Source organism: Tinamus guttatus, unplaced genomic scaffold (genome assembly GCF_059628265.1).
Source record: "Tinamus guttatus ecotype Peru unplaced genomic scaffold, ASM5962826v1 Tinamus_guttatus_pri_ptg000602l, whole genome shotgun sequence".
In the NCBI taxonomy this organism is placed as follows: Eukaryota; Metazoa; Chordata; class Aves; order Tinamiformes; family Tinamidae; genus Tinamus; species Tinamus guttatus.
In genome coordinates this window covers 2122075-2149319 of record NW_028289136.1, presented here as the reverse complement: position 1 = coordinate 2149319, position 27245 = coordinate 2122075, and the positions used below count along the sequence as shown (strand labels likewise).

The 27245-nt window shown below is 36.6% G+C and overlaps 1 protein-coding gene across 14 annotated transcripts in view; it reads left to right on the top strand.

Moving 5' to 3' along the window:
- DLG2 (discs large MAGUK scaffold protein 2) overlaps positions 1–27245 on the top strand; it is a 946755-nt gene that overhangs the window by 600911 nt on the left and 318599 nt on the right. The gene's annotated exons all lie outside the window — the stretch shown is intronic.

The following is a 27245-nucleotide window of genomic DNA, read 5'->3' as shown; positions in this document are numbered from 1 at the left end:
TATAGGGCAAGAAGAATGCAGGAATAGCACACAAACAGGGCTAGCATACAAAATACTATCAACAAGTTAAACCAATATTCTCCAAGATTATTGCATTTCAAATTAATGTTTTATTTACCTGTATTTTATTAATGTTCTGCCTTTCACAGATCTTTACAAACTGATGATAATTACTTTCTTTCCTTCCTTACTCAAGAAAAAAAGAGAGATTTTTGAAGAAGTTACAGTGTAAGAAAAAGTTATATAAATAATTTTTAAATAATTTTAAAGAGTGAATCATGCATCCCTGGAGCTACCTGATAAATTGCTTCTCAGGATTAGCGTATATTGTTTTCTCGATTATGTTTTCACAAAAAAAAAAGAAGGACTCTAGAGCATCTGCTTAGGCTGCACATGTTTGTCTTGTAAATAACTCTCAGAACCATCTTAGAAGCAGCTGTTACCTTCTTTGAACACAATATAGTTTGATGCGAAGGATCTTGAAGCATTGACTTAGAAATTGCTATTTGTGTGTGTAGGGTACTTAACGATACCTCCAATGACGGCAGCAAATCACCTGCATAATATAACAGTCTTCTCCATATGTATGTGAAAAGGGGAATTGCTACCCTTTGGTAATGTAATATATATGGTTCAGATCCTCAAAGGGCAATCTTACAAATTTACTCTGGAAATCGGACCTTGTTCTAACTATGGCTCCGAAGGTTTATCTTCTCTTAAAGTGCCGGATTTTCAATATTCCGAAGACTTTTGTTGGCCTTTCTGTTCAGGATGTTTTCTAGGAATGTGGCTTTGTTATATGCTGGTTGGAAGTAAAATAAAGAATATGTGTATATATGCATATTTATATTTTTAAGGAATCTCTCATTTGCATCATTGCTAGGGCGCACTAGTATCAGCTAGACAACTCTTGCTTGAAATTTTAACAGATGGCTTGAAGTCTTTCTTTTTGACATTTCTAACCTGAACACATCTGGGAGACTACGTTCAGATTCATTTTCAGTTTTTGGCAGAACCCAAAGCACTTTGGGGAAATTATCTGAGCTGCTGGAAACAATTGCATTGATCAGAACAACCGATCCAACCCTCTCATGCAAAAGCACGGCCTTTTAAAAGTACACTGCAAAGCATTTCAGGGATTTGAAGGTCACGGCGTTTGCATCACAGAAAATGGTATAGGCTTCGAAACAAAAGCGCTCCAAGGAAAGTGTGTGCAGGATTTCTCTTTGGATGTTAGAAAGGGCAGCGTGTCCCCATCACACAACTCTTGGGATTGCTAACATTTCAAATGTGGAAAACCTACTCATTAGACATTTGTCATGTAATTGATTAGTGGCAAGAATTATGTCAACATCAATTTGAAGAGACTGCTGCAGAAACAGGAGCTGGTTAGGTAAGTTTTCCTTGTTGTTTTGGAATGGGCACCTCTGCGCCACAGGGTAAAGTCTGAATTCCTTGTACTGCTGTTGGGAAGCCACTTGGAAGGCATTAGGCACAGGCAAGAGTGAGTGAAAAAGTCACCCCGAAATCATTTTGTTGTTGTAGTACTGAATTGTTTGAGAAAACAGCAAATTGTTCTGGACATATTAGGAAAGCAAACTGGAAGTTAACCAAGGGAATAATTTAAAGCAAATTTAAATGTGTGGAGGGACTGTTCTTGGTCATTATTTTGTTCTAGTGTCATAAGGTATGGACAAGTCCTGTAACTTTCCTTGTCTTCTCTTCTTTGTTTCTTGTTTTTCATTTTCTGCCTCCTTCCTTTTATCTCTGTAGTGTATCACTTAAATAGCAAAGCAGTTGGAAATAAAGTTTTCTTGAAAAAAAAAACTTACTGAAACAGCAGTATTCTTTAGAATGGAAGTAAAAAGCCCTTCTGTTAAAACTGCAAATTGACCAAATTCTGCCATTTTTTTTCTTTTCTTTTCTTTTTTTTTTATCTTATGCTAAACAAAACCACTGTTCTCTGACATTTATGGGAGGGAAGAGTATTCGTTTTGCTGTTTGCTTGATCTCATATAATAGGTTGCTATTTAATAAAGGAAAAGAAAGAATACCATAACCTTAAAATACTCTGAAAAGAAGCAACAGAAGGGGCAATAGCACCACTTTTTAGCTTATGGAGGCAATAAGAAGAGGAACGCTATGGTAGCTGGTGAAAAATAAATTTTTAAAGAAATAATAAAAAATAAAAAGCACCTACCAGAAATTCTAAAGAATTGGGTAGCGAATAGAAATCAGACCATCAGAGAAAACAACAGATGGCATGCTCATCTTGCTTTAGGCACTTATAAACTCATCCAAAGCCTCATGAAGTCAATAGGAGGCTCTTTGTAGTCACTAATGGATTTTGGATCCGGCCCTAATGAAGAGAATGATACAAACTAATTGTCTGTCTTAGTCTGTTGATAGAGCTGATAAATGTAGTTCCATAAACTCAAACAAGTAAAAAAAATAAGAGATTTAAAAACATTCTTCAGCATAATATCTACTGGGTGAAGAGCTCACGGAAAACACAGCAAACAAGTCTTTGTTCTGCATTGATTTTGTATTCCAAACAACAATAACATTATTTGCATATTTTTCATGATATTATGTAAATATTGCATAAATAATGAAATGAACATCTTTGTGTGAGTATAATGGGGGAAATGGTCCATGAGGTTATTGGCCTTTTGTGCACACCTATTTAAGCCTATTTTTGTTTTGCTGATTTTTAAAAATTCAGACTAATAGTAGCATAATATTTTTTTCTCATTTGCACCACCATGGCTTTCTTTATTGATACATTCACTTTTTTCTCTCCCTCATAGCTAATTGGGTAGTGGTTATTTCCATTTTAGCATTTCTGGTTTACAAAGAGAAATACTTCTGTGGATTGCACTATTACAAGAAACTTCTCAAGCGGAGGACACATGTTCCTAATAATGTATCCCACATATCTCTGCATTTCATAGGCAAAGTATTTCTCTAGTAGCTGGTGACAGAAACAAAAAGAAACAGTGATATTTTAGATCTCAGTAATAAGAATCCCCTAGAAGATCTGTTTGGCTTGATTTTAGCCAGGAACCTAGGACCAAGTCATATCAAATCAATTATTTAAATTAAAAGAAAAACTTGTTGTAATTGAATTTCTCCATTTCCAAATGGATTGTTTAGAAGTGGAATTATGAGCAAGCAAAACTTTAAGAGCTCAAAATAAACTTAAGTTATGGGAGGATGGGTAATTTCATTCCCAGAATTTTAAATAAACAAAGTATCGTTTTTAACATATCTGTCAAGTCAGTAGTCACACATTTGAAGTGAAAAATAGCAATTTCATATAATGGAGAGGAGGAAAGTGTATGTATCCATAGATTCAGCTAAATAGCATGCTACTCTGTTTTTCAAATGTGCAAATTCAGCTCATGGAAATTTTTTTTTTTTTCTAAAAATCAGTAAGATTTAGCAAAGCTAGCTGTTTGAGACTGTTTGCTTGTTTGTTTGTTTGTTTGTTTGTTTTTTTGTTGTGTGATTGACTTCCCAGACAAGATGCAGATAAAGTCTGCACTCACGCTCTTGGCCTCAGCTCAGCAAAATGAAGGGAATTACAGGTTCCGCTTGTGAATGTGGGGATCAGTAAAAGAGCTGTGAAATGGGCACGACTACTGTTATTGGACAAAGGCAATCGTTCCTTTGAAGAGGGAGCAATCTAGTTGGATTGAGATCATTAGAGGAGTCCCTGAGGATGGTTCTTGTGATTGATAGATTCTGTTTAATAACAATCTTAGCACAAGAAGTTTCTGCTTAACCTGCTTTTTTATGTCAATGAAATTTCCTCAAGCCACCGTGCTGGGAGGAGCTTCCAATGTGGGGAGGATTTAAACATCCTAAAGAAAACAACTGGCAATCTTGAGAACTGCTGTAAAACAAATGTAATAACGTTTAATAATACCAAGCGCTTGTAACTGAGAACAATAACTTAGGCTATACAACAAAAGCTGTTTGACTGACAGATGATGAACAAGTTTGCATTAAATAGCTGAATATAATTAATGCAAAGTGAAAAAGACAAACTGGGAAAAATGTGCAATGCTAGCAATATCAAAGGAGGTATTTTCTGCAAAGATAAAGAAATATAAATGCTATATGCCAAGGTATTAAGTATACTAGACTGTTGATTGTGGATTTCTTTGTTAGCAAAAATGAATGTAAATGGATTTAACATCTGGAAATAACCTCTAGAGTGAAACAGGTAATAGAGAGGATGTCTTATGAGGAAAATCTAAAAGCTTATCCATTTAAGTTTAGAAAAGCAAGAGAGATATGACTACCCTCTCTAAATACAGTGAAGAGTAAATACCAGAGAGGGAAGGTAGTTAGCTGGGACAAAGGAAATTGTCAGTAGAGTGACAAATGGGTCTGAACTAGCCATGTATGCATTTAGGCTGGAAATCGGATGAAATCCTTCATAGCTATTAGGAATCCTCCTAACACCAACTTTGTGGCCTTCCAATAGGAGCGTTTTTTGAAGCACAGTTTGAGCAGCCTATGGAAGGGATTACTCTATGCTCTTGCCTGCAGCAGCCACTGGACGCTGCTCAGTCGTGCCGGAGCCCTTTCCCTGCGGTCCGAGGAGCATGCGCATAGCAGGAACGCACACTGGGAGAGTCCTGCTTTTAAAGTATCTCCAGACAGCTAAACAGGACACATCAAATACTCATTTGCATGCAGGATGAGTCACAGCTAAATTAGCGCTGCCAGGCTAGACTCTGCTTTCGCCTCGACACCTGCTGCAGATGCATCCGAGTGTCCTCCTCATCCCTCCTCAGGCGGTGCAGCCGTGGCCGTGCTCCGGGTCACCTGAGCAGGTGGCGGCATCGGGCATGAATCGCTGCAGCTGCCCTTGCTGGCCTAGTGTGCCTGAGCTATGACATGATACAGTTTGCCATGAGAGTTGAAGGAGGAAGGACGTATTTCAATAACCCTCAAGAAAAACCTGGAATGGGGCTGCCAATACGTCCCCAACAGCACAGGACTGCCCTGAAGACACATTTCCCAGGTGATGCTACAGTATTACCTGACTGACAGCACCTACCGTGTTTGCAATGCACTGGGATAACCAGGTCCTGCTCGGTGGTGGGAGTTCCTAGAGTTAGCATGGTATTAATGAAGAAATCATTATTAATTTGATTGAAATGAAGAAATCCAGAGTTCAAAGGATTTCTAAATTTGTGTAATAACAATTGGCCATTTTGCTGAGCTACAGTTGACTAATTTCACTAAATTTCACTCTTCTTTCACTTTTGCTCTGATTTTGCCATCGTTGCTCGTGTTGGTGATATTACAGCTCTGATTTAACTACTTTTCTTCATGGAGTGCAAGGGACAGAGTTGGGCTATTTTGTTTATTTTATTTTCCATTAATATATATTACTGGGCTTTAGAGGAGGGAAATTATTCCTGAAGTAGCTTGACAAAATAATGAAAAATGTCCTTGGCCAAGTTTGGAGGAAGAGATCATCAGAAAGGAGCATTCTCTCAGACTTTTTCACTCATGGACATAAGCATGATTTATTTTTCTTTCTGCTTTTAATTTGGGTGGATTTAGTTTAAATTAGAGAAACCGCTTTCACTCCAGTCCTCATCAGGAATCAGCAAGTGACCTAATCCAGCCTTGCCATTGATCACTCTTTTCTCTAGAAAAGGGAAATAGGAAACCAATCAATCAAAACTAACAAATTTAAACTAAAATTTGAGTGCTGCTGTATTATTATTGATTTTTGAGGCATATCTCATTCCCCTTTCTGTGAACTTGACCCCAGTGCTTTTTTCTTGACCTGGCCTATTTTTTCTAAGGGGCAGAGTGTCTTACCCAACTGCTGTTTTCTTTCCTGTCTATGAGTGCAATCCAAATTTCTTTTTCCATTTATTGCTTCATTCATCACACTATCCCCAACACTGAAAATAATGCAAATCATCTGTAGGCCCAGGATTTCACTGAAGTGTTTGGAAACACAATCAATTTCAGTAGGAGTGAGGTAGTTTTCCTTCGATCTCTTTCTCTTCAGTTTATTTTCAAATTCTGCTCTAAAGTGACAGAATTTACCTTTAATTCTTGACCTTTTTTTTTTTTATTTCTCCCTTTCTTGGTTCCAAGTAGCTAGGTCACCACATGTGTAGGTGTTGCAATATGTCATGGCTTTAGCAATTTGGATCTCTCCAGCTTAAATAGATCCTTACAGTATTTGGTTCTGGGTGGTTTTGTGCAAGATACTATAGAGATGAATATAAAATATTTGGAAACAACTAGCACCCTAAAGCACAGTATCAAGTACTAATTAGACCAAACAGATTATCTGGGAACTTACTGACAGCTCTTTTCACCACTTCCACCTTGTCATCCACGATCCTTTTCAAAATACTCTTTGCTGTGATGTTGCAAGAAGTTAACTGTTCTGAAGCCGGAGCTCTGAGACCTCTCCATAGCTCGCTGGATGGCATGGCTCATTGCTTCCTTGTCTTTGTTCTTCTGTCTTTCTATGCATCTTCCTACATTCAGATCATAAACTCTCAGGTTGTTTGGGATGTGTATTTGCAGAATACTGCCTCTCAACCAGGGCACACAGGAGTGATCCCAAACTCCTGAGTGAGCCACGTCTGGTTGTACAGCAGCTCCATAGTCCCTTTTCTTTCCATCCTCCAAAAGCTCTTCCACGCAATGATGGCAGCACGACATCTAGGCCGTGTGGGTATCAGCAATTTGAGCTTAGGCGCTGGGACCCCGTGCCTACCCATGCCTAGGGATCGGATTAAACATATCCATAGTATCCATGGTTCATAACTTCTAGCAGTGCTGTGCGGTTTGATGAAAACTGTAACTAAAGCAATGTTTGTGCAGCAACAACATTGGGACCATTATGAAACAGAAAAGGCAATGACAAAATTACCCCCATAGAATAGCTCTATCAGCAGGCTAAGGAAATAGTTCATAGAGGTGCAATGCTAAGCCCTGACTTAATTAGAAACAGTCCAGAAGATTGTAGTCAATAAGAAATGAAAGCATTGCCTCTACTTGCCAATTAGCAACTTGAGATCATGCATATTTTATGAACTTCTGAAAATGTTGGTAAACATACAGCAGTAAGTATATTAAATGATATGAAATTAGTGATGGTTTCAGCGGCAGATGACTTTGGCTGGCATGTAATTATCTGTTTACATTGCTATATAAATACATTGCAAGTCCTTTTTAAATATACGTCCTTTTATAGGTTTGGCTGTGTCCATTCTCTCATCTGCAATTGTGTTCATAAGCTTCCTCCTGTGTTTTGATTGAATAACTGTTCAAAAGAAGATGAGTTTCTGATGTAACAAGTTGAGAATGATATCTTTTGCTAGAGAATTCTCCATAGGGTCCATAGGGTTTTTTTTTTTTCCATAAAAGTTCATGATAATTCCTACAAAAGTATTTTAAACTAATTATGTTTGCTTTTTTGTTAGATCAGAAATATCTTTTTTCTGCAGTTCTGAATTGAAAGCAATTTGCTTAGATGGCAACATTTCCCTTTGGCTAGAAATTCTGAACTTTTACCAATTCTAATTTATGCAGGGTCTTGTCAGGAGGGGCTTCTAATTCTATTTGTGATCTAACATAATACTAACAAAGTTAAAAAAAAAAAGTCTCCTTTACATTCAGCTGTGTTACTTCATTATTCGCAGGAATAGTATTCAATTCTTATTTTCTTCTTTTTTTTTTTTAATATAGCCAATTTCCTGGGAATTGTTGGACTCCTGTAGACATAATCTCTTTCTTCCTTCCCATCTCACTGCTAGATATTCAATGGAAAATAAATATCCCTTTTTTATTTTTTTCCATCTCTTTTATACTTACATTTCTTCTATTCTCTTCCTAGTTTATTTTGTTTCCTGGAATTTAAATGCTGCTGCTGATGTCAGGTTACTATGGTCTACCACTACAAAGGACCACAGACAGCATTAGCATGAGTTTTCCACCAGTGTTGCTTCAATATTGCCTCATCAATTTGCCCAGCTCTTTAGGGATCAGTTTGGGTGGCTGAAGGTTTCCACATCAGGATACTTCTTGTCATTTCTGTTGTTACACCACCAAAATACAATTTGTTAATGACTGTGCAGTATAAAACCTATGCAACCAAAACCTCAAAAAGGAGTAAAGATTTTGGCCTGGCAACCCTCAGGCTCATTTTTTCCCACTGAAGGCACACCGCTATGAACCATTCTAACACTGAAAATTATATTCTTCCTCCTTTTCACTCAACTTCCAGCCTTCTCATCAAGTGACATCATCTCCTCCCTACCTCCTCTCCACTCTCAACTTCTATAATTTCTTTATTTGGCTTCCCAAAGAATTCCTCATGCTTCTCATGATTTTGTTTCCTATCTTTGGAGTCCCTGCTGGTTGAAAAATGAACTCTTTACCTTGTCTAATAGGGATCAGCCTGGTGAAATAGCTGATACAAAGTCACCTACCCCTGGGAAAAAAAAAAACTTATACTGGCAAAAAGATAAGAAACTTCATAAATATGTTTGTAAGTGTATGTTTTTATAGTATAAAGTTAGGAATACGCAAAAAGACACACAGATACTTTCACTGAATAATTACTGAGCGCACTACTGTGCAACTGATTTTTTTTCTTTTTTTGCATATATTCTAGTTTTTTAGCAGCATTTCAAGTGCTGATTAACTGGACCTGCTGTTATGCTCCCATAGACTTCTGCGTGATCTAATTATACAGGAAACACAGCTTCTTACCTATTTTTGACACTAAAAGAAAGCTTGTATACATTAAGGTCAATACCAGAAGAAGAAGAAACCCAAGAAAAAGGCACATCCTAGAGAGTTAAAGAAAATGAAAACAGTAACAATATACTTAAAAGTAATTAAAAAGTAGAAGAAGGATTGTTTTGCTGTTTTAAGGAAAATATAATGAAGAATGAATAATAGAGTCACAGAGTAGAAATAGAAGATGCTGCAAAATGCAGATGTACCCCTCAGATTAAGCATCTGATGCAGTCTGATATCCACTGCAGCATCTTGAATAAAGATGCCTCATGTATATTTTTATCATAGTTCCTATGAGATTCTCTAAACTTTACAATGAAAGCCTTCATTTCTTTTTCTTGAATTATTTTCTTGCTAATTTCTTCATGCACAAGAAAGTGTATTTTAGTTGTAGGATAATCACATACATGGTAAAATGAAAAGAACTGCATGAAAATAGCATTCCTTTCTAGGTACTACTTGAAGGACAAAGCTAAAATCCAAAATTGTAAGTTACTCTATTTGTCTTCTGATAGAATTTGTATAAGACTTCAGATTTTGAAAAAGAGCTCAAGGAAGTCAAAGTGCAGTGGAATCTTAGGTTTTAAGAAAAAATTAAATAAAGAATGTTCTGTAGAAAAAAAGACTAGGAAGTAATCCATGAAACTCTTGCACGAATAAATGTAACAAGACTGAGCTTCAGATAAACTAACCTGGCCTTTACTGTTAGAACTGTGATGCAGTCAATTACTCATCTATAAAGAATATTAAAAAATGAAAATTAAAAAAAAATAAAAAAACAGCTGTAGACATGATGTAAGTATGTGCTGGTTTCGTTTTTGAAGATAAGATTTTTGAAGAATAAGTTGAATAAATTTCATTGAAGATTCAGCTACAGCCATGAAAGGTGCTGTACCTGTGAATCTGCTCTGTGATCTTTTACAGTATAGTCTTCTTTGGCCATATTAATGGACAGAAATTGCTTCCTATTAATGATTTAATCACTCCCATGAACTTATAAATTTCAGATCGATTCCATTAAAAAGTGGACTTGCTGGTGCAGGTGATCTTCAGTGGGCAGATAAAGGAGAGGCTTCCTGGCCATATAAAATTTGTACTGAGCAAGTACAGTTCTTATTAAAAATATTACTTATTTTTTAATAAATCTATTTTATGATTATTTAGCTTCAGTCAAATTTTATTTTTACTCTTGGAAAAATTGACAAGAGGACCATTCTTTTTATCTATTTGTTTAATGAGTGAGATAGATTGATAATAAATCTGGAGGAAATCTTATATGCTCATATCAAAATCTTATCATTCTTTGAAATAATTAGAGATCAAATCGTATTTCTTTGTGCTCATTTTCTTCAGTTCAGATTTTATTCATCCAAAAAAATCCCCCTTTCAACAGTACTTGTTCTGTCTGTGCGGTGGGTTCACTCTCTGTGCATCACAAATACGGTTTCACAGATAAAGCTGACCAAACTTAATTTTAGATCTGAAATTTTCCTGGTTACCGGTTCTTCTTTGCTTCTAGCAAAGCAGCCATACTACTTTGTTCAAAGAAAGATGTTTTTATTAACTATCTATATAATGATTATCATCTTTGTGTTGGAAGTTAAAAAAATCCTAATAATTAAAATAATAATTAAAATCCATTCAGTGTTGTTGATCTGAGGGTAGGAAAACATTAATTATTTATAAGATGTAATTTGATTAGTCTTGGAAGGAAATTTTTTAGTGAAGTAAATAAGTGGATTGGTTATATATATTTGCTCAGTTTTACCTAAGTGTTGCTGCTTCATTCAATTTATTGTTAAATTTGACAGGGAGAGAAATTTTGTAAAGGAACTAAAAGTGTTCAGTGTAGAAACAATTGGATGTAAATGAGACAGAGCTTTGTGTCTGGCCTCCAAATGAATATCGAGGGCTTTTGGAGAAACAGAGGGTAGATGGTGGCAGAAATGATCAAGTCAGATACTTTGACCTGTGTGCTCAGGCCTTCAGCTCGTCTGATGTAATATATATTTACCTATAAATTTGCCTCTCTCAAATCTCAGTGCCATGTTGCAGCTTTTGGCACAGAACTGATAGGTTGCCTGAGGCTTAAGTAAAAATGTTGTCTAGTTAAGAGTCAAATGGAAAAAGTTTTAATTCACTTTAATGTAATTTCAAAGGTTTTTCTTCTGTTATTCCATTATTTTATTGCTTTAACATGTTTTATCAAGAGGATATTTTAAATTCTGTACAGAACTTCCTTGTAGCTGCTTGTTAAATTAATTGCTGTGTGCATTTCAGAGTGTCAGGACTTTTGCGAAGGAATTCAACATTGAGTAACTACAATGTTTCTGTGTCACTGGGTTGTAGAAGTATCTTAATCAGAATTAAAACTTACTCTACCTAACTATATAACCATCAGTTTCTTCTTAGATTTCTGTGGCTTAAGAGACTTAAATCATTAAATGCTTTGACATCCCTTACCCCTTCTTTATACTAAATGCACATAGTTGTGCAGAGCACAGAATAAGTGAAACTAGTGACGTGTTTGTGAATCTTGGATAGGTGAAGGGGACAGGCTACTACTTGCGCGTTGTTGGCGCATTAGCAAGGGCTGTTGCCTTGCTGTGCTATCTCCGTGTTGTAGAAGAGCATGTTGTAAGTCTTGCAAATCCTTATTCATGGAACTGATCACAGGAGGGAAAGATTTTGGAGAGATTCATGTGCATCCAAATCCTGTAAGTTGTTACCAGCTATATTGCCAAACGTTGCACCTAAATTTAGATTTATAAGCAGTCAACGAACAAGATTTTCCATCTTTTTTTTAACTTGCATTTCAGAATTTCATGTTGTAGGAAACATCTTTCCAGAAACAAAGGATTTTATTTTACTCTTTTTGAAATATTGTGTATAGATTTATCTAAGTACAAATTATCATTTTAGATATGGTTGAACTAGTGTGACACTGGTATACTGAAAAAGCTAATGCAGGCATTGAAATGGCTTGGTATATATAGAATAGTTGTTCCATTTTTGTCTGTGCTCCGTGTACCATCCCATCACATTTGAGTACTGAGGTACAAAAAAAATCTTGATTTTTCTTTTCCTTAAGATTGTCCTTTAATGACTATTTCATTTATCTCTGTTTAAAGCTGTTTGTTAACTCACTGACAGTTGCTTTTATCCAGAATCCAAGCCTTCCTAGAACGTTAGTTTTGGCATATGTAGAAAGCAAGGGTGTGTATGCCCTGTATATACTGACCATTTCTTATGCTACCATCTGCGATAGCAGGTCCCATAGGTTTGCTGTGATCGAAGTGCTGTTCAGTGGAGAGATTCTTTTGATAATGTTTTTATGTATTCCTCCAGGTTCCCAAGAGCAAATACCAATCTTTTAATTTTCACAGTGATCCTTTTTATGACTAGCATTATGACTAACATAAATGTTAAAAATTAATTCTCTGTGGTACTCACAGGTTTTTCTTTTCTTACTTCTCATATACAATTGCTAATGAAGAGGTAACATTGCCATGAATGTATATAATTTCTTTTCTAACATTAGAATTTTAATGAGCAATGTTATTTGGTCTAGAAAATGCAGTTGCTCCCTTGATTTTGACATTGGCATTATTAAGGTGTTCCAAAGCATATAAAGGTGCGTGAATTACTTTCCTTCTAGTAGCACTTGCCTCTAAGGTGCCGCTCTAATAACTGTAATATCTTACTTGATTTGCAGTTGTCAAAGTTTTGTAAAACCAGAACTATATTATTTAGATTAGTTGAAATTAGCTGCCATCATGTTCTGTGAGAATCACAGAATCACAGAATGCTCAAGGTTGGAAGGGCCTCTAGGGATCATCTAGTCCAAGCCCCCTGCACACGCAGGGTCACCTAGAGCACGTGGCACAGGACTGCATCCAAGCGGGTTTTGAAGATCTCTAGAGAAGGAGACTCCACAACCTCTCTGGGCAGCCAGTTCCAGGGCTCTGTCACCCTCATTGTTAAGAAATTTTTCCTTAAATACTTCTAAAACTATTTTTCTTGGTGCTTTTTGTTGTGTTTTCTCAGTTGTACTCACAGACAGTGGTTACTTACTCCTCTATAGATAATGTCCTTGGGAAATGATGTATATTTTTTAGTCTTGGACTCCAAGAATGGAATTCCAAGTTATGTTACTTGTACAAAATGTGACCATTATGAACCATGAAAGTGGGAACTTTTAATATTAAAGTCCTAGGTTTTTTTTATATATAATTAGTTGCCCTTATGATAGAATTTATATTCTAGTTTGTTTCTTAAATAGATGAAATTAGAGCATTTAATTTAAACAAGAAGAATATTTATGCATGAAAAATAAAATTGTGATGAAGAATGACTTCTGTGGATTTTGCGTATTATAAAAGCAAGGTAGCACACGAGAGGTGTATGCATTAAAATATATTTGTCTTTAAGTTAAGTTGGCACATTTAGTAATCAGACATGGGAATGGGGAATTGTTTAATGCTTAGAATAAACATGCTTGTGCTTTGTACAGCATTTTAAAAACAACCCAAAAGATGTAATAATGCAGATAATGCAAATTCCTTGTGATAAACATTTTTGGGCAATACCTACTATCTTCGGAGTGTATTTCCAGAAGGAGTTTGGAAGATATCCAGAAGGATATATTTCCAAGTTATCAGCCATAATTTCTCCTACTTCTACTTTGCCTTCTACTTTGGCTGTATATCAGCAATGGTAGAGTGGGAGTTTCTTGTGATGTGTTATAATACAGAATTTTTTGAGATATCTTTTCCTCTCCCTCCTTGCTGGCAAAACCTTGATAACTTGCATTTTTTTCCTTGGTGGAAATAAGGAAAGTGAGAGAGTGAGAAGGAAACAGTTCAAATTAGCGAGTATAATTCTTATGCAGGGTGTGGGAAAGTGGGATTGACGTGCCTTCTTGGCTTGATCTGCAGCAGGGGTTTGTCCTTGATGAACGCCTAGCTCTGCGGAGGTGTGCCTTCCTCCTGTTGGACCTGTTCCACTCCGAATATACACTTATATATTCATTAGATCAGAGATAGCATGGCTGGTGATTAAGGCACTCCTTTGAAATGTAAGCCCCTGTGCCGCCTTTTCCAGAAAGACAGTTCCCGTCAGGTTTGGCAGCCTGGATGAGTTCCTCCTCACTGAGCCCTTAGATATTCTCATCTCGTTCTCTCTCTTCCTTGCTTTTAAACACCCTTCCTTACCTCAATTTTCTCTCTCATTTTAGACCACAAATTGCATGCCAGGTCTAAGAAACTATTAAATGAAAGTTGATTGCAACTGATAATGTATGTGAAACATTTTGACTTGCACCAATTTGCATGTTGATGAATTGCACCGCAGAAGTGGCTCTTTCCCCCTTGCATAGAGAGGTGGGTAGGCCGCCTCGCTCAGCTGAACATCTACTGAGCATGTCTGAAGGTGAAATGAATACCACCTATTTTATATAAAACAAATATAACCATGAAAAAAAAGATCTTGTACCTTTCTTCATTTTTGCAGATCCATATATTCTGCTGTTAGTCAAGAAGCTTAGGATGATATTCAGTGCCCAGCTTCATAATCCCCCTCAAAGCCACCTTACCAGAGACTTACTCTGCTACAACTCCTTAGCTCTTGAGAGAGTGTTTTGGGCTTTAGGAGGTGGATATGAGGATTAAAAAGTCTTGAAATGGCAATAGTTAATGTTTAGGGCAAAAATAGGGAGAGGAAACTTTGCTTTGGAAGATGCTTAGAAATGATGAGTTAATTTTCACCGCTACTGAAATTGTTTCTGTCTCTCTACTTAGCTGACAGTGTCAAAAAGGAAAGTTAGTTTAGGAAGGCCTACTATGAGAAGTGTACTACTTATTTTTCTGTGACTGTTTTATAAGCCAATTTTCTCACCCATTTGCATCACTGAAGTATTCACACAGTTTCCACTTCCCCTTCTGAAGGGCTATTTCTTCCTGCTTTTATTTTTGCATTGTTAGTTTGCAGTCTGGGGAATGAATGTGGAATGTATTGCAACGGGGTAGAAATAACCTTATTTTTTTTTTTATGCTACCAGCAATGGGAATTTCAGGTTTATTTCTGAGATGGGCTACTCTTAAAATCAATCAACAAGAAAAGGCCTTTAGTGACAGGAAACTACTGCTAGAGCTAAGAAAACTAGACCTATTGTGCTAGGAATACAGATAAAAGATTGGATTTTCAGAAGTATTTTCCTGTAGCCTGTATGCATCTTCTGAAGCAGGTCGTGGTTATGTCAGATATCAATATAGAAACAGGTTGATTCTTCTGAAAATTTCACTTGTCAAACTTGCTATTATCCTTGGATAAGTTCCTCTTTGTGAGCAAAATAGGCACCTTAAAGTGTGATCTTCCCAGTGCCTGATATAAAGTGAAAGCGTATTTGGATAGTGACGATTTTCTGAATCTTGCTTTTTTCCTTAAAAAATATGCTCTGGCCAACTTGTAACAAATATAACTGTATATAGTTAACAAATAACTAGATGTATCTGGTTATAATAGATTATATCTTTAATATCTGTCTAGATATATTTGTATGGTTTAATACCATAACATAAATCCCTTATAGAATATGAGAATTTAGAGTTCCTTTGAATTTCTAATAAAAATAATACCTAATATAATATCCAGGTTACAGAAAAGTAGAATAGTAGCCTAGGTGTGTTGCAGTGTTCTGTATATCGACTTACACATGGAAAAAGTCCACTCAGAACACTATCAAACCAGACTTTCTATAGGCATCGATATGAATAAAGGAACAATGAGTCTTATATTACCTTATTTCTAAAAAAGCAGCAAAACACTGTCTAGGAGATGTTTCTAACCAAGTTTGGCAGGTGGCTAAGGATTCCTCTTCACTCCTTCTCCCAGAAAGACACTTGTTATTTTAATATTTATAATGTAAAGACATAGGTACTGTGTATATCTGATGTGACAAAATTAATTCGCTCAGTTTAAAAGAACTTTTTCGAAGTTATTCAAGGTACAGTTTTAACCATGATTTTCATTTGAAATTCATAGAGAGCATATCAAGAAATCCTCTTTACTTTCTTAAGAATGTACAAGTGTAGCTCTTGGAAAAGGCAAGTTTTGTAGGGACATGTCCATGCAAAACTTTTAAATGTCATGTAATTCTTAAGATAAATTTGAGGAAGTTTTCTATAACTGACTGCTAGACAGGCAGTAGGTTTTGAAAGCTTGCTTAATATTAATGAAACTGGAGTTTTATAGAATGAGAGAATAATTCTCTTTGGTGGATTGGCTGTGGAGGTCATCTAGCAAAAGCTCCCACTCAAAGCAAGGCTAGCTTTGAAGTTAAATCAGATTGCTCAGAGTCATCCCAGTCAGGTTCAGTAAGAATAATAATAAAAAAGGACACTGACTTGGCCTAATGTCCTAATAAAGTAGAGCCCACACAAAGGTGGAAAAAAAAAACAAGTTTTAGATATGTGTCTATAAAAACCAGAGAATAATTAATTTCACTTTATGCTATTTATCATTCTTTGTTTCACTAAAATCTATAGTTTAGGATCATGATACCTGACCTGAAAGAAAAGTCTTAAGTATTATTCAAAAGAAAACAAATAATAAAAAAATGCTTTGTAAATTGCATTAATTTGTATTAAAAGATGGGATTATGCCAAGGGGCTCAGGCTGTGCTGAGCCACTAGAATAAGACAAAGATGGCAAGGTAAACTGTACAGTATCAAAAATAGCTCGGTTATTTGCCCTTAGGATTTATGCTTGAATTTGAAACCCTTAAGGGCCTTTTAGTTCATTAATGGTTTAGCTTCTTCTTCTAAATTGTCTATCCCAAAGATCATCATTTTGAATGAGGAGGAAATTAAGAGTTATACTCGTTCATTTCCCTTGCCTTTGATGCTGAGTTGAATAAAACTTGGAGAGAAAAGATTATCAAAATTTTACAAGGCATGTAAACATCACAGAATTTTAATCTAAATGATTAATCATATATATCTTTCAGTATCTTTAGGCCATAATATGTTTTAAATACACTAAAATAATTAAATCATAAAATGGGAACAAATCCTATATATTCACTTCATATCTGATGATTTGAGATTCTAATGGAAAAGAACAATATCGTAGACAATAACTTAGGACTTGAGCTCATTATAGTACCTTTAATACTCAGAGACTCAAATTTCTTTATTGTTTTACAGAGCAGTGCTATAGCATAGTCCATGCAGCAAAACACCTTTATGCATTCAGCAATATTCCACCGAGTTACAAACCGGTTTAACCAAGGAAAGTGTTGGGTTTGCTCATTGTCTCAAGATGCTCAGTGGGATTTTCAGCTTCTCTTTGTATAGGATTGAATTATTTATTTTTGTTCCCTGTGTCCTTGTACGTACAGGAGTTTGCTATCTAACACTATGATACAGTTACGAGATTTTAAATTTGTTAATTTTCTCATTTTTTACTGGTATTTCATTGTGAAAGATCCAATAGTAATCATATCAAAATTTTAAAAGTAGCCTGTCTCTCAAATAAGCTTTGCTCTGCCTCCAGTTCTCGCTAGTGTTTTGTTCTTACTTTTATTCTCCCACGTGCTCCTCCCCACTGCGTTATGACATATGTCCATAAACTCCATCACCTGGTGTCTGTTTTGCTTGCACAGAGGCACAGAATGGTTGAGGTTGGAAGGGACCTTTAGAGATCCTTGATCTTTAACTAACTACACGAGGATAACTTTTGCCTAACTTTCGTTGCCTAACTTCCCTTTATGAGGCAGAATTGGCAAGATCATGATGTTCCGGTGAGAGCAGGCCCATGAGGACAGCCGTGGGTAGTAAGATGAGAAGTATGTTGAAGAAAAACCCTTGTGTGGTGCTGCTCAGAGCAGTTAATGTGCACCTAGCAGAGATGTCAGAGGAGGAATGGTGCTGGTCCCCTCACCAGTGGTGATCTTAAAAAGCAGTACCCACTGAGCTTCACAGCTAAAAAGAAGAATTAATGATTCCCTTCTGTTCATTACTTTGGCATTTTGAGATAAAATGAATACATAAAAAACTTTATAGGAAATGTAAAACTGTTAGATCTCGAAAACCAATCCTGAAGAGAGTTGGCTTCCGTACATTTGCATCAATCTATCTATCTGCTGCACACACCAAAATGTGACAGAGCATTTCTTCAAGAGATGGCAGTATTTTGGAACTGGTTCGATTTATTTGCTGTTTTACAGTCTCATAGATGTCACATGTATTATGGAAAAATAAATGCCTCGGATCTTTTTTAAAACTCTCCTTCCTGAATAATGTACTTCATCTAAACAGAGCTGTGAGAACATAGTCCCTCTACGGAGAGCAAGTGAGAGGAAGCGTATGAAGCAGTTGTAGTCTAGTGCATTGTGGTTTTGTAATAAATGTGCTGAACCTGATAAGGGGCTTGAAAACAACAAATGGCATCAGAAATGAAAATCTGCACCATATGGAGCATAATATAGCTGCAGAGTCTCAAGACTCTGGCTCTGGGGAGCATTCCAACATATGTGGGAGAAGTGAGAATTTCAAGAATTATGTTACTTTTGAGTGGATCTGAAAGTACAAAAGAGTTCAACATCATACTGATAAATATGCAAATGTCTTTGTTCTCCAAATGAAACAGAAAGGTGGTTTTGATGTTTAGACTTTTGAAACGTGAGCTTTGGATTAAAAAAAAAAAGTAGGAAAAAAAATGGCATAAGATGGAGTGTACAAATACCTGAAAACACCACTGAATGATTTGCATCTTTCCTTATCATTCTGGCCAGGCTAAGCAGGATTAAAATGCCCTGGTGTTAGCATGGGAGCTAGCCACTGAATCACTTACTATATGGCAAGGAATAGTTTTGTAATTTCATGTGTTTCTGTCTTTCTTCAGAATCCAAAAACAATGCTAATACAAATTTCAGATTCTGAAAGAAGCGCAAAGTGGAATCTAGTGGGGACTTAAAGATATTAGAGTCTTGAATAGGAAAGTTTTATGCTTATTTTTTAAATCAAAAACCAAGGTTAGTTCAGAGTGCTTGGCACATTATAAAATCACCTGTTCATTTCAGTGGGATGAAACATTAACTTGGCTTTGTGCTGTTGACCTGGACATTGCTGAGCGATGGGTAAAACACACCTGCTCTTGAGCAACACACGGCTGAGTGATGGATAGAAAAATCCCATATCGCTGCCCTGTCAGATGGTGAAAGACAGCTTGTATTTTTTTAAGTGAGAACTACTTTGTGGAGAAAAATATTGTTGAACAAACTCCGTGGAAGTATTTAACATATCCTGATCTTCCTGGGAATCTCAGATGATCATGATCTTCTTGGACTTGGCATATCTAGTGGTATTCACTCCATATAAGCGTCTTAGCTGCCAAACTAAGTAAGCTTATCGGCTTTAGTACAGAGAATGAAAGAGCCTCTGAAAGACTTTCAGAACAGCAGCCAATTTTTGTCTGCTTCTATTTCATCAATTAAGGTCAGCACTTAAAACCACTTCTCTCATTTGTAGCTATGTTATTTGATTAACTTTCCTCCCCCACACTCCTGAGTGGCTTTTTTTGCCCTTGTCTCTTGCCATAAAAAATGTCCCCAACACTTCTCTAAACTCGCCTCGTTCTCAGCTTTCACTTTCTCATGCTGTTGGGTACTTCTGGAGGAAAATTAATACCGTAAAACAGTAAGGTTTATGGTAGTAAGGTTTTTTTGTTGGTGGTGGTGGTGTTTTTTGTTTGTTTGTTTGTTTGTTTTTGGTTTTAAAAAAGTAGATGTTGATTTTTTTAACTTGACCCAGAAATAACCTGATGGAAGAATGCTAAGATGAACCAAATCTGTGAGCAGTCTTAGCTGGCACTTGAGTACTCCTATTTTTTTTTTTTAAAAAAAGGCTTTGTTATTAAAATGGGACCTTGTGAGAGACAGATCTTGGAGTGAACAATAAATTTGATTGAGTGTGCTAGCCAAAGTTTTTGTATACCTGTAGAAAATAAGTATTAGTTTCATTTTTCTTTTTATTTTCAATAAGAAATGTTCCAAGTATGATTTCATTTGCACAGATACATAAAGATTAAAAATAATTATTAAAATGTATGGAAAAGGTCAAATTTTGAATTATGTCTCTGAATATGCTTCATCTGGAAGTAATGTCTGTGTTCTTCTACTGTCTGAAATAACCTTAACAGTAGATTGTGAATACACATTTACTTATACCCAAAAGTGCTGTTTTATAAGACTTAAACGAAATCAATCAAACCTTGCCCATTTTAACAAAAATAGCATAATTCCCAAACATACTTCACTACTAGAAAAGAGCACAATACTTACTCATGGTGACAAAGTGCCCTGAATGAATTTTTAGAGTAAACTGAGGTGAAAAGCTTTATGGGATTTTGATGTGTGCGTGGCAAATTCTGAAATTCTGTGAAGTCTATACAAAGTCAATACTAGCTACAGAGGATAAAAGTGTCAGTGTGTTTTGAAAAATCACGTAAACAAGAGAAAGCCAGCGTTGGTTGGATTCAGAAAAGGCACGTTATGACTGAATCTACAAAGCTTCGGTGCTGATAAAGATCTGAAGGAGTAATTCCCATGGTAGATTTCAACAGACTTAACTTTTTAAGCAGGATCAAGCAACAAAGTTGATAGGGTCTTTTAAAGCTGTAATAAAGGAAGATAGACAAAAATTATGGCATGTATTAAGGAATGAGTCAGCTATCATTTTGTGAGGTTTTTCTTGACTAAACTTGCTCTGACAAAAACTGCAAATTTAGGCAGCAATTCAAGCCATCATACAATTCAATTGAGATAATTCAAGCCATCTGTAAAATAGTGAGAGAGAAAAACATTTCGTGTTTTTTTTTTCCTGTAAAAACATGATGTAGGTAGGAAAACCACAGGAGGCAAAACAAATAAAACAAGCATGTTGAGATAAAATTAGTAATGTTTTAGATAAACTATTCAGAATAAGCATCTAGGCAGTGTTTTCCCTTTCTGGTTTTTGCAATGCATAACATTCTGTTTTCGCTAACATTTGGTTTGTGAAATCACAGAAATTTTTGAAGTACAGAACAATTATTGCAAGATTATAAATCACAGAGTTATTTATTATTGAATTATCCCCTACGGTCCTATGACCTTTGTTCAAAAGTTTATGACACTTTGAAGATGTTCAAAGAAACAGCAACAAGTGCAACGCCCACCAAAGACAGAAAGTGTCAAGAATTTTGATTCTCTTTTATGTGATCTCACAAATTGACTTGGATTCTTCATCCACAAATGTTTATATTGTGACTGCTCTTAACTGTCTCTGTATGTCTTCTTTATGGATAAGTGAAGTTCCTTAGTACCTAGAGGAAGAGTCATCAAACATTTCCGTCATACTGTCTTTGAATTTAGGCTTATTCTCAAGGAGAAAAAAAGGTCTCCGATGGAAACTTGTAATTTTTTTCTTGGACATGGTAGGCTTAAGTCATGTCTTTAAGTACAGATTAGGGCTTGACCTCCTGGAAGACAGCTCTGTGGAGAGGGATCTGGGAGTCCTGGCTGACAAGTTAACCATGCGGCAGCAATGTGCCCTTGTGGCCAAGAAGGCCAATGGGATCCTGGCTGCATCAGCAGGAGCGTTGCCAGCAGGGCGAGGGAGGGGATCCTGCCCCTCTGCTCAGCTCTGGTGAGGCCGCACCTGGAGTATTGGGTGCAGTTCTGGGCTCCCCAGGACAAGAGGGCCATGGAGCTTCTAGAGAGGGTCCAGCATAGAGTCGTGAAGATGATTAAGGGACTGGAGCATGTATCTTATGAGGAAAGACTAAGTAAGATGGGCCTGTTCAGCCTGGAGAAGAAAAGGCTGAGAGGGGATCTGATCAACATGTACAAGCACCTGAAGGGTGATTGTAGGGAGGATGAGGCCAAACTCTTCTCGGTGGTGGCCAGTGATAGGACAAGGGTAATGGGTACAAACTGAAATACAGAAGTTCCATCTTCGTGTGAGGAAGAACTTCTTTCCTGTGAGGGTGACAGAGCCCTGGAACAGGCTGCCCAGAGAGGTTGTGGAGTCTCCTTCTCTGCAGATCTTCCAAACCCACCTGGATGCCACCCTGTGCCACGTGCTCTAGGTGTCCCTGCTGGAGCAGGGGGGTTGGACTAGATGATCTCTAGAGGTCCCTTCCAACCTCAACCATCCTGTGATTCTGTAATTCTGTGATGTCTTACCTGTACAGTTCACTCCTCATGTTAGTGCTCTGTTAACACTGACGTATACCTTAACTGTTGAGCCAAATGGTTCCCTTAAACCAGTAAGTGAGAAATACTGATACATAAGTCAGTTTAGTAAAAGAGGCTGTGACAATAGATTGTCACCTGAAATAACTTCCGCAATAGGAAACATTCTGTGAAATATGGATCCTCACTCTATATTGGACTTTTTGCTGGCTTACAGACTCAGTGACCTATGTTTCCTAGTATGTTGTCATGACAAGGAGATGTTGCAGCTAGTACTTCCTTAAATTCCTTAAATTACTAAGATAACTTAAAGAGAGTCTGTAACGCTCATGTGTCAAATATTGAGCCCTGTCACTTTACTGATTAGAATGGAGAAAAAAATAAATTAAAAAACACAATTTCCATATGATGGTACATGCCTATTTACTCTGGTATGATACAAATCAACTGGCCCTTGTGCAGGAGAGAATTTGGTCTGCTCTTGATGTGCATTTCTGATCAGCTTTCCACTTCTTGTATTTATTCTTCTGCAATTTTGCAGAAGACTGAATGACTTTGGACTCTTCCTAATCAAGCCCTGCCTTTAAGGCAACTCTCAAGCAGAAACAGAACAAAATGAAACACAATAAGGAGGAAATCATCTGTAGAAGCAGATGGAGAACTGTCATCCACAGCGAGCTGTACTGTCAAGGGAAAATAGCTTCAGAAGTTCTCGCTGTTGATTAACTCTACTTCCACAAGAAGTCGGTGTTGGGCACTTTTGAGCTGTGACAATATACAGATTCTGCAACCTGTCAAAATGCAACCTGCTTATAATGGTGTATAAAAGGAAGGAAACTCAAGAGGAAAGGCTATGTAAGAAGAAGGATGGGTCTCCAGGTCTTCTCCAGGGTACTTAAAGCCATTGCCTTCTGGGAATTGTGGCTTTATTTCTGTGATCTTTATGTTGGTAGTATAACAAGTCTGGAGGGAAAAGACTCAAAGTGGTCAGAACTTGCAAGTTTTATTCTCTTTCCTTGGTGTGAGAATCGTCTATTATTCTATTCTGACCCTAAGTGTTACATTTTAGTGTTCACAGAAGGTAGAACACAAGTCATCTAAAATGATATTGTCCGTTTGTCAAAGGTGAGGCTGTCTGCTCCTCCAGAAGCAGGAGAATTACAGATAGACCCCCTCCATTCTCAGACTGAGCATTAAAAGGCTCAGGTGATCCTTGTGGAGGTGCCTTAAAAAGTCATAAAAGAGGCAGGCTTCTGCAGTAAAGCATAAGAGGACCATAAGACTGACCTTCCATTTCAGTTGAGAACAAGGAGGAGGACTTTGAGAACAGCCTGATAGAAATTATTCTTGGTTTCCTTGTTGCACCTGAATTTCCGTGGTCGAAAAGTAAAACTTGAGCATGATGGTAAATTCCCTGAGAATCTTGAGAGACGCAACATGGAATACACGGAGGCAACACTAATTATTTCTAGGCCAAATTAGGTGTGCTATACTGTGCTACTCCCTTTGTCAGGTTTTGTCTGTGTTTGAAGCCTTGCAATAAAAGGCAAGGAAACTAGTAAGTAATTAAACTACAAATTAAAATATATGTGTATATTCAGGCATCTATAGCTGAGTAATTTTATACAAGTCTTCCCAGTATAATCAGAAATTAATTATATGAGATTTTTGCAGCAGTAGTAATTGAGAACGTGGACAGAGGGATAGTTAACAGCAGCAGTATTTAGGTCAGGACAGAACTGAGCTGATATAAATTGCACATAAAAATGATTTGGGTCTGGACCCCTTACATATTTGGCAATACAAATAATGGTGTTTGAAAAATACCATTAAAGTCTGTGGGTTTGTTCAAGAATTTTTCAGAGTTTTGGATCTTTAGGTTTTTTGGCCTTTTTTTTTTTTTTTGACTGGGATTTTGGGATTTTTGGCTTAACCGCTTCTACCAAAGAAAAGAAACAGATTAGCAGATTCAGGTTTAAAAACGAATCTCAATTAAATAATGTCTATGGATATCTCCTAGGAGGAAGGCATCTGCTGCTTTACACCTCTTCTCTTCTGTATCAGCTGTTATTAGGTCTTATTAAACATATATCTGCATCTCACCAGGTCTCTGAGCTCATTGCTAACTTGCTTTGTAAGCATCCTAGAGGAGCAAGGCTTCGAAAAAATTAACTTGACAGGTATTTATGAGGAACCCCTCCCAAATGTGAGAGTCAGCATGAGGAAAACTATGAATACACGACTTCAGAAAATCCAGTGAGTGAGTGATGCCTCAGCTGCTGCGGTGGCCTGAACAAAGGCATACCTTTTAATGGGTAAACAAAATGACTGGGAGAGAGGGACATGCCAAGAAAACCTTGGAAGGTGTAGATGATTAACCCGATTTTATGGGATGGGGGTGAGGGTGGGAAGCTAACCTTTGCAGAGAGTCAGGAAGCAGAACGTTAGTAGACAGGAATTAATTGGAACTTATAACCAGAATGAATTTTTAATATAACGGCGCACTCATGAACCTCCATGGTAAAAATGAGGAGGCAAAGCATGAGGGAAATGACAGAACTCTCTATATCAGCATAGCTGCTCAGAACTGAATACAAAGGTTTCTAACCACAGTTTTCCTATTAGACTATATCTCACCCCGTGTCTGTTAAGAGGCTAGTTTCCCATGTGTGATGGAGCCATGTTTTGAGCCATGTTAACCATGACCTGAAGTGACCACATGTAAAGAGAAAAGATTTTTTTCTATATAAATGATGCAGACATTTCAAGAACCACAAGGAAACTAAAATGTGGAATTGCACTTAAATTTTGCAGCTAACTTTCTGGTGTAAGAAAGCCTTGCAGGGATATACCTAACTGCTGAGCAAGCTCCTGCGTGACAGCTTGTATATCCTGTTGATCAAGTCCAGGACTGCAGCCAGAATAATTGCTTGCAATTTTGGGGATACAAAAGTGCCTGTAAGGAGGGCTGGCCTGCTCTTTTAAAAGGTTATTCCTAAGGGGCAGAATCGGAATGGTCTTGAAGTTCTAGCAGATGCACATTTATGGATAAATGTCAAGGACTAGCACTGATTCTCCTGCAGTTTTGCCGCATCACTGCTTACTGTGGGCATTGCTGTATTTTTCACTCTAAAACGTTAATGGAAAAGAGTACAGTAGGAGGACGAGTGCACTGAAGATGTGAAACCTTCTCAAAAATTATTTCCTGTGAGGAATTTGAATGAATGTTACGTGAATAATTGTAACAGCTAAGCACATCCCACAAAACAGGAAAGCTTTTATAGTTTTTAAAGCTCTTCATGCAAGCGCTTTTATTATATCTGTTTGTGTTGCCCTTCCTAACTCAAAGTTGCATCCAGATACCACCTTGCCATCTTGCTCTTCCTTTGTCCCCATCAGGAATCATAGGTTAATGCATATTAAAAAAAAAAAAAAAACTTTTTGGATTTAAGAAAAAAATTAAGAATTTCCTTATTTGTGTCTAGTTCTTTTTTTCTTAAAGTATTAATTATTCTAATAAACTTTTTAAAGTTTATGCTCATGTTTTTAACAATGTTTTAAGGCTCTTACTCCAAGATTACTGATATGTGTATAGGCATGCATTATACCATTCTTATGTATTGGGAGATTAATGTCATATATAATAGGTGACCATCTAGGTGACCCTGCTTGAGGGTTAGACTAGATGATCTCTAGAGGTCCCTTCCAACCTCAACTGTTCTGTGATTTGATCATTCTGTGATACTGTGCCATATAGGAAAACTTACCGGAAAGTACTCTTGAAGTATTTTTAGCGTGCAAGTTAGTGTTGACTGAGCCATATAATTAGTCAGGTTTTAAAATATTGGGAAAATAAGCTGAGCCTGAGATGATTCTAAAGATGAAAGGGAGATTAAATCATAAATTTATAATGCTAGCCTGAAGAAGTGTATTAACTCTACAGAAAAATATATACAGAGTGTTTCAGTGTTAAAATGTTTTTCATATTACAACTCATCTAGAAGTATTAAGATTGTGTAGTCGTAAATCCTTCTCCTTGGATTATATATTAGTCCCCTCTTTTAAATTTATACACAATTATATGCTGATAGCAGCGCTGCAGATTGCTTGGACATCTCTACAGTAGTGAGAACTGCATCATTTGTGAATGTAGAATCTTGATAACAGCATTTGAAATTAGACATATTGCATACAGGCAACATGCAGGCTCCCACACACAAAATGCATCACATGCCTGACATATCAATTCAAATAAAGGTTAAAAAGTAATCAAAAGTTCTCAAAGAGATTTGCTAAAATAAAAAGAGATGCTGCCTTTTTTTTTTTAGCAATTTTCTCTCTATGATTGAAGCAGATACTTGTCTACAGCTGACAGTGCAATAAGCTGAAATGTTGAATAACGGAAAAGAAAATATTGCAGTGAACCTAATTCATCCACAGCAATGGACATATTCTTCACTCAACAGCAATAGCTTTATACTGAAGTGATAAGGCTCAATATGTAATTTCAAAATATTTTGTAATGAGAGAAACTAAAAGAATACAGTATTGCATTAATTTTATTATTGTTTTCAAAAACTTTAGTAACTAATATATATTTCCAAAAATAGGTAAGAACTGCTGGTTAGAATTATGTGTGAGGAATGGCAACTGAATTTACCATTTTATTTATATATATAAATGGAAAGGCAGTCTCTGTCATAGCGTTGTCACAAGTAGTATTAATAATAAATAAGATTATTGAATAGACCCCCCTATAATGAATCTTCCAAACAATTAATTCTAACAAAGAAGTAAGGTAGAAGAAAACTTGCATGCAATGATCATTTAATTAATAATGCTCACTTTTCGACAGATAAGTAAGTGGTATGCTGAAATTCTTCAGAGTTATTCACTGCTTTTTGTTTATAAATTAAGGTTTTTTTTTCTATGCTTTTAGAAGCTCTGAAGTGGTTTTAGCCTCTAGGTCTCATTGACTTGAATAAATTCATGTTGCAGTTCATATGGCTAATTTATGCAACGCTTTGAAAACAATTAAATTTAGGTCAAATCCTATTTCTATAGGAGCATCCATTAACTCCGCCATTAACTCTGGGAGTTCTTTGTGTTTGCAGCCTGTGTTCTTTTAGCTGACAGCATTTTTTCTGGCTGAGTCACACACCTGCAAGTATGGTGTTGCCAAATAAAATGCTTTCCTGGACAGGCAAGGGTA